Here is a 9867-nt window from a genome sequence, read left to right on the forward strand (position 1 = left end):
GGGACCCTGTCTACTGGGAGGAAAGCATAAATGGGCTACCTGTTTAAGGGAACACGGTGAATTTAAGAAAAAGAGACTGGCTCTGCCTGAGGAAAGCAGGAAGGCTTCTAAAAACAGGTGAGGTTTGCCCTGGATCCTAAAATCCCTCACAATGAATGTGAGTTCCAACGGATCCGATCCAGGCTTCCTGCTTCCAGACTGTGAGCCCTCTAAAATCCACACTCGGGCAGTAACCTTAAAATCCCTTCTCTTCTTAAACCTTGCCCCTTCACTTCCAGCAAAATCCACATTCCTTCTCAGGGCCAACCTGGCTCATTGAGATTCAATCCCACCTCCTCTGCAGCACTGACCAACATCCAGAACTATCTTCCTGCTCTCCATGCTTCGACCATGCTAGCCTTCCCCCGTGTCCTGGAGGACACCGATCCTGTTCCCATCTTGGTCATCAGAGGCCAGCTCTTTATTAGTTTTTCAAACTTATTTTTAACCATAACCCATTATAACAACTACATTTTATATTACGAGCCAGCAGCTACATAAACAGATAACACGTATATCCACAGAGATGATGGTTGCACAAGACGACACTAACGCTTACCACATTGGATGCTCTTCTATTCACCTCCATTCAGTTCTATTTCATTTTTAATTTTTTTTATTTTTAAAGATTTTTAAAAATGTATTCATGAGAGACACAGAGAGAGAGAGAGAGAGAGGCAGAGACACAGGCAGAGGGAGAAGCGGGCTCCACGCAGGGAGCCCGATGTGGGACTCGATCCGGGGTCTCCAGGATCACATCACGCCCCAGGGCCAAAGGCAGGCGCTAAACCGCTGCGCCACCCAGGGATCCCCCTTGTTTTTTTTTTAATGTGATCATGAGCACATAAGTTTGGGGTTCCCTAATGTTTCCCAGCTGGCAGTTTAAAAAATTCTGTCTTAAATAGATTCTTTCCTGCTGTCTCTGCCTTTCCAATCCATTAGAGCGCCCTGTGTTTCATTTGGGGGATTTACTCAATTTGTAATTATTCGATATATATTAAATTTATTTATTTTTACACCCCACCAGAGTGTAGCCTCCAGAAGGGAAGAGCTGACGCCTGCATTGTTTGGTGCTGACTTCCTATAAATTCCACCTTACTGCATGCAGGTTCACAGTCTATAGTGGGACTGAATATTTAGGAAATAGAAGATCATAGAACAGAGCTGAATGTTAACCCTGCCTTGGCAGGATAGTAAACAGGCACGATAGATTGTGATAAAAGAAATAACGGGTGATGGGCATTAAGGAGGGCACATGATGAGATGAGCACTGGGTGTTACACCAAATGTCAGCAAATTGAATTTAAATCAAATATTTTTTAAAAGAAGAAATAACCTGGCATCCCTTTTTCCAAGAGCCTGAGGATGCTGAGGAAGTGGTCTTGCTCAGTTTCACTTTACTGCCTGACAACAGGAGGCTCTGTGCTGAGCAGTGGCTCCACAGACAGCCCTTCCCTCTGGCCTCCTCTAGTGGGGACTAGGTCCTCCTCCACCACCAGGCTCCTCCGAAGAAACTCAGAGGTAGAAGCAACATAAAACATAATGGTCTGTTTCAGCACATTTGCATGTCAACATATGTGAAGATTAAGACTGTTTAGGGTAGGGAAGGAATTATGAGTAATTTTCCCTAAAAATCCATTATAACACTACCACTTTGCTTTTACAATCCTAAAAAACTATTTCTTTACTGGTCAGCTCTGGCTAGGTTGGGCTGTAGTAATAATGACCGTAAGATCCCAAGTGCTCATAACAAGAAAAATTTCTTTCTTGCTCCGTTATGTGGCTTTCACAGGCTGGCTGCAATTCTTCCCCATGTCGTCTTCATTCTGGAATCTGGGCTAAGGGCGGACCCAACCTGAGACAACCAGGTCTTAGGGCAAAGGAAGGAAATGAGAGATAGCAGAACCAGATGACAGATCTTAACATTTCTGTAAGGAAGTGGAGTACATCAATCCCAATCACATGTGATTGGCCAAAGCAAGTCATGTGGGCAAGCCAGGTCCCGGAGTGGGGAATTAGAAAGGTTTTTTTTTTTTTAATGTAAGTCTTATTTCATTTAAATTCAATTAATTAACATATATTACTGGTTTCAGAGGTAGAGGTCAGTGATTCATCAAGCTTATGCAATACCCAGTGCTCATTGCATCACCTGCCCTCCTTAATGTCCATCATCATTACCCCATCCCCCCATCCCCACCTCTCTGGCAGCCCTCAATTTGTTTCCTACAGTTCACCATCTCTTATTGTTTGCCTCCCTCTCTATTTCCATCTTATTTTTTCTTCTATTCCCCTATGACCCTCTGCTTTGTTTCATAAATTCCACATATGAGTGAGATCATATGATTATTGTCTTTCTCTGATTGGCTTAGTTCACTTAGCATAATATCCTCTAGTTCCATCCATGCATCATTGCAAATAGCAAGATTTCATTTTATCTAGGCTCTTTCCATAGTTTGGCTATTGTGATATTGCTGCTATAAACACTGGGGTGCAGGTGCCCCTTTGGATCACTACATTTATATCTTTGGGGTGAATATCCAGTAGTGCAATTGCTGGATCATAGGATCGCTCTTCTGTTTTCAACTTTTTGAGGAACCTCCATACTACTTTCTAAGTGTCTGCATCAGCTTGCATTCCCACCAACAGTGTACCAGGGCTCCCCTTTCTCTGCATCCTCACCAACATCTGTCATTTCCTGAGTTGTTCATTTTAGCCATCCTGACTGGTTTGAGGTGGTATCTCGCTGTGGTTTTGATTTGTGGACAAGTGATGTGGAGCATTTTTTCATGTGTCTGTTGGCCATTTGCATGTCTTCTTTGGAGAAATGTCTGTTCATGTCTTCTGCCCATTTCTTTATTGGATTATTTGTTCTTTGGGTGTTAAGTTCAATAAGTTCTTTATAGTTCTGGATACTAGCCATTATCTGATGTGCCATTTGCAAATATCTTCTCCCATCTGTTGGTTGTCTTTTGGTATTGTTGACTGTTTCCTTTGCTGTGCAAAAGCTTTTTATCTTGATAACGTCCCAATAGTTCATTATTGCCTTTGTTTCCCTTGCCTTTGGAGATGTGTCTGGTAAGAAGTTGCTGTGGCCAAGGTCACAAAGGTTGCTGCCTGTGTTCTCCTCCAGGAGTAGAAGGCTTTTCAGCCTATCATTGCAAACCATAATACAATCTAGCACAATTTATTTATACTTCTTTTATAATGGGATGGATGGGTGCCCCCTGATGTCTCCTCTCTGGATTAGTAAGAATCTTTGGCCTCCACATCCCGATTGATTTCTCACCTGAGGCCCCTTCCTTTGGGCCATCTAATCCTGACCACTTTTTTTCTTAAGATTTTATTTTTAAATAATCTCTATGCTCAAGGTGGGGCTCAAACCCACAACCCCGAGATCAAAAGCGCCACACTCCACCAACTGAGCCACCAGGCTTCCCTAATCCTGACCACTTTCTAACAGCTGTCCAGCTACACAGGTGGAGAGCCTCAGTGGATTGATTTCTTTCTGCTGCTTGGTATCCTGTGAGTAGGGGAGCCGCACTAGCTCTCAGCTCAGACCCACTGCAAAATGTCTCTGAAAGCCTATTCTGATATGTTGTCACCACCAGGAGCCATGCCCCTTCTTACCCTCAGGTTGTGTACTGCTGCCCAGCTCCAAAAGGCTTCCAGAACATAGGCAAGGCCGCGGTGTCAGTTGGATTCCAAGAGCTATTTTCTCACATCCTGGACTTACTGATTCGTGACCAAAACACCTAGTTATGCTAATTTAAGAAACTCCCAGATTCAATTCTCTCCAACTCTGTGAGCCAGAAACCTAAAGGAAGGAGGCCTATTGTACATGCCTGAAGGCGGAGGTTCTCCCACTTGGCTGAGCCTAAGAATCACTCAGAAGGCTTATTAAAAGGCAGCTTCCTGATACTCAGGAATTAAAAGGCAAGTACCCAGAGTCTTTTATGATGATGGTTTGGGACTGGGCCTAGGAATCTGCATTCAACAATCTCCGTAGGCAACTGCCACCTCAGGGAATTTGCAATGTCCTTGTTCTAATGGTCTCAACACCGGGCTCAGACCAGGATCCAATGCAAGGGCAGGTGCAAGGAAGTGGTGACCCAACACAGACGGCCTTTGAGGGACTGACTGTGTGGTCATAAGACATCTTGGGCCAGGGAGTGACTATAGTCTCTCTCCTTCATTACATTTCTCAAGAGCAGTCACTAAAATTCAGATCACCAAATCCAAAGTCTTCTTCAGAGAGTTCAGACAGCTCCACTTTTGGCAAGTGTCCCAGTTTTAGCACCTTTCAGCAAAGCTGGTGTGTAATCTTGATTCTACGTGAATTGTCTAAATCCTTTTCTACTGCCTCTCTTGCTTCCCATTTTCCACAGTCTAGATATCCACAAGATTTTTTCTAGGTCAGCCTTTAAAAAATTGTAATAGATTTTTTTCCTAACCATAGAAGTAATGCAACTTACTGTGGAGAGTTTAGCAAATGTAAATCAGAAAAAATAAGAAAATAAAGACTGTCCAAAACACTACCGTCCAAAGATAAGCTATGTGGTATTATCTTTTTCTCTGCTTGTATATTCATATATTTTTATTAAAAATGAGATCACACTATATATTGTGATCTTATTACTTGCTTTTTGTGCTTAATGTATAGTGAACATTTTTGTTACATTCTTCTAATACATCATTCTAAATGGCTATATTGTATTCCATCATATTCCATTTATTTCTGCAGTTCTCCATTGTGGGACACTTAGTTTCTACTTGCTTTTAATTTTTTTTAAATATCTTATTTATTTATCCATGAGAGACACAGAGAGAGAGGCAGAGACACAAGCAGAGGGAGAGGCAGGCTCCCTAAGAGGAGCCCAATGCAGAACTCGATCCCAGGACCCTGGGATCACGACCTGAGCTAAAGGCAGATGCTCAATCACTGAGCCACCCAGGCGTCCCAGTTTCTACTTGTTTTTAATTATAAACAGTGCTCCAATGAATCTCCTTTTATGAATCATTATGAACTATTATTCTTTCCATAGAAGAACTTGTTGGTAGTAGAATGTCTCAATGACTAGGCCTTCTTGGGCCTCTGTGTACTATCAGATTAGGAATTCCACTGAGGGGTGCCTGGGTGACTCATTCAGTTAAACGTCTGCCTTCAACTCAGGTCATGATCCCAGAGTCCCAAGATGGTGCCATATGTTGGGCTCCCCACCCCGGGAGTCTGCTTCTCCCTCTCCTCCCCCAGCTAGTGCTTACGCTCTCTCTCAAGTAAATAAATAAATAATCTTAAAAAAAAAAAAAAGGAATTCCATTGCATGTGGTTTCAGCTGCCACCTCTCTCTTTGAGTGGTAATTCTCAAATCAATATCTCTTGTCCCTCCCTGTCCTGCTCCTGGGCAACAGACTTACATTAATAACTCTGCCTATTGTACGCTCCATTCAAAAGTCACAAAAGCACCTCAGCCATCTCCACGAATGAATTCAACATCTTCCTCTTCCTTTTTCTTTTTTTTTTTTTAAAGCCCTAACTTGGGGATCAAACTCATGACCCTGAGATCAAGAGTCGCATGCCAGGTGACCCTCCACATCTTCCTCTCCAACAAGCTCCCTTTTACACCTCATCTTCACCTGTGGAATCAGCACTCTCTCAGGCATGTGAGCATGAAGCTTGATGTCCTTTATCCTCTCTTGATCCCCTTGTGTTAAAGTTATCACGTCTTGGGACGCTTGTATGCCTCAGTAGTTGAGTGTCTGCCTTTGGCTTAGGGTGTGATCCCTGGGTCCTGGGATCAAGTCCCACATCAGGGTCCCCACAGGGAACCTGCTTCTCTCTCTGCCTCTCTGTCATAAGTAAATAAAATCTTAAAAAAAAAAAAGTAATAAAATTACCAAGTCTTCTACCCACATCTCCACCAGTTCAAATCTCAATTCTCAAATGTCCAGTTCTCAAAGCCTATCTCAAATCACTTCATTACAGAAGCTTATCCTTATCTTTCCAGCTGTACGCAATCCCTGAAGAAGGAGGGGAAGACAGAAGAAATATGTGAAGAAATAATGGCTGAAAAACATCTGAAACTTGATGAAACTGATAAACCCAATGAACCTCAAGCACAAGGAACACACACACACAAAACCTTGCATTTTTTGTCTATCTTATATCTCAAAAAAAAATTTAAATCAAGGAACATGTAAAAAAAAAAAAACGCTTAAAACCAGTGACAGAGCAAAACTTTTAATCCCCAAAAGACAAGGAAAAAATAAACAAAGTTAAAGATGATGGAAAATTTCTAAGTAGAAACAATGTGTACAAGAAGACAGTCTGCCTATGTATGTCTCTGCTTCTCTCTGTGTGTCTCTTATGAATAAATAAGTAAAATCTTAAAAAAAAAAAAAAAAAACAGTGGGGAAGCATTTTCAAAGCACTGGAAAACAAAACACCTGACTACCAAGAATTCAAAACCCAGGGATAGAATTGTTTGAAAACAAAGGTAAAATAAAGACATAGTCAGACATACAAAGGCCAAACAAATTCAGCAGCAGCAGAACCACACTGAAAAAAAGAGTTAAAGGGAGTTCTCTGGCAGAAGAAAAATGATACCAAGTGGAAATGTAGATCTATAATAAGAATGAAAAACTCCAAAAATGGTAACTGAATGGGTACATATGTAATTTAAAAAATTATCTTCTTCTTTAAAAGATAATTAACTGTAACTAAAAATAAGTGTTACAGAAAGTCAAAACAAGAAGGAACCTAGTCAGCCACTCATTTGCAAATTAATTATTGACTGTCACTTGAATGGTGGGAGGGCCAGGGAATATAAATCAGGTTTCCTATAAGCTACCTCACTGAATAGTGGCAGGTAACAAACTCCTAAGAGACCAGAAACAGTTGCTCTCTCTCTGGTTTCCAGGTCACATTCTCTTCTCTCTTTTGAGTCCTTCCTCTGGCCATGTCTTGCTCACACACACCCACTGTGATAGTATGTACACTTTAGTTCCCAACTCCTCTATGTCTGTGTCCTCACTTGATCCTAAAAACAACTCCCAGAAGTGTGTATGTCAGGGGTGCATCTTTTTGATTTTACAGATGCAGAAATCAAATCTCAGACATGAGTTAAAGTCCCCAGCATAAGGGATTCATAGCTTGAGTGAGGACTGAAATTTCAATCTTCTGACTCCAGATTGCATGCTCATTTCACCAGCCCCTACTGCCTCTCTCGTGTGCCTGAATTCCATGTTGTTTGGCACTCATCTTAATTCTAAATTATTTTCTCATACTCGAAGTATGAGAAAGTACCACGACTTTTATCATTTTCTGCAAGGGACATCGAAACAATTCGAACTCAGTTCACGATGACTATGAACAGATTAGTCAGACTAGAAAACAGGGATTAGGTACAGATGGAAGAAAATGTACAATTCATCTGTGGAAAGTCTCTTGGTTTTGTATTCCAAGTACCCTTAAATGTAGGTGTGGTATCCTCGACATCTAGATCATATCCAATTCATATTGAAAATAGTCTATTAGCAGTGTAAAGTTTTATGGAGACAAAGTATTTCACTCACCACCCTCCTTTTCCCTCCCAACTTTGTGTGGGTCATTGTGCCAAGTGTTGTAAATGGAAAAAAGAGTAAGGCCTCACCTCTAGGTTTTTTGCTAACAGAGACACAGACGCAATAAAACACAAGCTGTAATGGAGGGATGTCTTAGGTGCTCGAGGAAAAGCAGCAGGCCCATTCAACAAATCATTCTTCAAAGCATAGTCATTGGTAGCCCATTTACCAAATGATCAAAAGAGAAAGTGGCCAATTTACAGAAGTTACCTAATGTAGTGAAACCCTCTAAGTAATATTTTGACCTATTTCAATATATAGATGTATTCTTTGAGGACTTGCTGCAAGTCAGTCAGCTGTTGTGCTAAGCACTGTATACAACACCTTCTCTTAGGAAGTCATTTGGGGCTTACTAAAGCTCACAGAGGTTAAATGACAGGGCCAGACCCACACAACAAATCAGAGGCGGAACTGAAGTTTAAAACCAAGCTTACCTGAATCCAGGGTCTGATTTCTCAACAACTCCTCTATACAACCTGCTTTATAGTATCTACTGATTTTTTCTTTTGTGCTAGGCACTGTTCTAGATTCTGCACATCAATTCTATCATTTATTATTTGCAACTCCGTGAGTTATGAGACTCTTTTTCTAGATGAGAAAATAGATTCAGAGAAGTTCTATCACAGGTCGTTTTAGGACTCTCATCTGTTTGGAACCCTCCAGTAGCTTCCCCTACTAAAAGACAGTCATAATGACAGATGGTGGCCAACCCCATACCCCCCCGAACTTACTACCCACCACTCGCCGCCCTTTCCACTCTCTTTGTTGGAGCTGGCTATTCTTTGAGCATGCCAAGTGTGCTCCTCAGATCCCTCTGCTTGAGATGTTCTTCGTCCCTCAGGTCTCATTCACATGTCACCTTATTCCAACTGCAGCCTTTCCTGACATCCTTTAAAACTGTACCCACAACCCCCCCTTTCTTGTCTCCTTTTCTCCATAGCTCTATCACTAATTTACTATATAGTTTTTAATCATCTCTCTTCTCACCAAAAGACCAGGGAACTTTTACTGTTTTGCCCATCACTCTGTCTCTTGCACTTAGAATAAAGTACAGGCTCAAAACATATTAAACTTTTGATCAAAGTTAGAGTGTGAATTGGGTACTGAACCCAGCAGATAATCCCTAAGACCATCCTCTTTCCATTACATCAAGTGTGCTAATGACATCAGGGAATATGCATACTCCTGTGAGTTCAATTTTGGAAACAAGGGCCTCACAGGGCTCAAGTTTTGTTTGATAGGTCTCAGAAACACTTGGAACTTTACAGAGCTTTACAGCCAGCCACATTCATTTAAGTAAATGTTGAGAAAGTGAAGCAAGAAGGCCAAAGTGGAGCAGAGTGGACAAAAACAGATGGAGGTAAAAAGCTACAGAAGGAAACTGAACAGATGACAAAGGCAAACCTCAGCAAAAAGTTGGGAAAGCTGAGGCTGGGTACTTAACAACGTTGGATGATAAAAGCCAAAACTGAGGTTAGAAAGCATAATAGGGGGGCACCTGGATGGCTCAGTTGGTTGAGCATCTGGCTCTTGACTTCAAGCTCATTTCAGGGTCCTGGGTTTGAGCCCCACTTTGGGCTCTGTGCTCAGCGAGAAGTCTGCTTGGGATTCTCTCTCCCTCTCCTCCTGCTCTTCCCCGTGCTCACACATTTGTTCTCTCTGGATAAATAAATCTTAAAAAAAAAAAAAAAAAAGCAAGCAAGCATAACAGGAATTTGTGATTTAGGAGGGCATCAGGATCTCATGAGACTTTTTTTGTGGGAATTTCAGAGGCAGTGCCAAACTCAGAAGTCAGAATGGGGAGATTTATGAGCTCCTTACTTAAGCTGAAGCTACTTCCTATTTTAAAACAAGCCCAAACATCTAAACATTTATCTTTCAGTGTTATATCTACTTGAACTTTAGAATAAAATATTCTAAACTACCAATGGTTTTCTCCAAAAACAAAATTTTCTCCAAAATTATCTTCATAAAGCAAACAATTTTGGCATATTTACGAGGATATTTGTTATGTGACAAATTTCCCTTTACTGGAAACAGGACCCCTTAACAATCATGTTTTTCCCCTTCCTTAGGGGAAACGATTGGGTTTAACACATTGTGACTATTTTTTATCAAGTTCAAGGCCTGTGTCCTTTTCCAGAAGATAAACCTGCTTCAAATGAAGTTGCGATTAAAGGTCATAATGGCTCACCATTTCCACTCTAG

Source organism: Nyctereutes procyonoides, unplaced genomic scaffold (genome assembly GCF_905146905.1).
Source record: "Nyctereutes procyonoides isolate TBG_1078 unplaced genomic scaffold, NYPRO_anot_genome, whole genome shotgun sequence".
NCBI lineage: Eukaryota > Metazoa > Chordata > Mammalia > Carnivora > Canidae > Nyctereutes > Nyctereutes procyonoides.